The sequence below is a fragment of the Chaetura pelagica genome, unplaced genomic scaffold (assembly GCF_000747805.2).
Source record: "Chaetura pelagica isolate M959 unplaced genomic scaffold, ChaPel_1.0 scaffold169, whole genome shotgun sequence".
Taxonomy (NCBI): domain Eukaryota; kingdom Metazoa; phylum Chordata; class Aves; order Apodiformes; family Apodidae; genus Chaetura; species Chaetura pelagica.
This window is the reverse complement of record NW_009954616.1, coordinates 951504-952074: the sequence shown is the minus strand read 5'-3', so window position 1 is coordinate 952074 and position 571 is coordinate 951504.

Below are 571 nucleotides of genomic sequence, written 5' to 3'. Positions count from 1 at the left end.
GGCCGGGGCCGCAGCTGCGGGAACGCGGTGGCAGGAAAGCACCGCGTCCTGCGCTTGCACGGGCTGCACAGGGGACTCGCCGTGACTCCCGCTCTCCGGGAACTTGCTGATGAAATTAGCAATTTTACTACTTAGCAAATCAGCTTCCAGCACGGAGGACCGAGAGCCCCGCTGCTGGGGCAGAAACGTGGGGAAACCGAGCTGTGCCACGTGCAGCTGCCAGGAAGGTCTCTAAGTGAAATGGCGCATGTAAAAACCGGTATAGGGAAATCCGGGCTGCGGATATCTGCAGGGAAATCCTTGCCGATTTTATTTCGTTTGTATTCGAGACGTTACCCTGCAATTTCTCGGGCCCGGGGACGTGAAAAGGCCACACGATGCAGTGCAACCTACGGGGGGAGGGGGGAGGACGGGGATGTGACCCCTGGCTCTGCCCACACAGACTGGAGAAGCCTCCCGTGCTTCCTAAGCAAAAGGAAGCGTTTCCTCTCTGCCCTAAAGCCACAATTAGTGTAGTATCCAGCATTTCTCCCCGGGTGCCGGGGGCACCACCGCTTTCCACCGGCGGGGG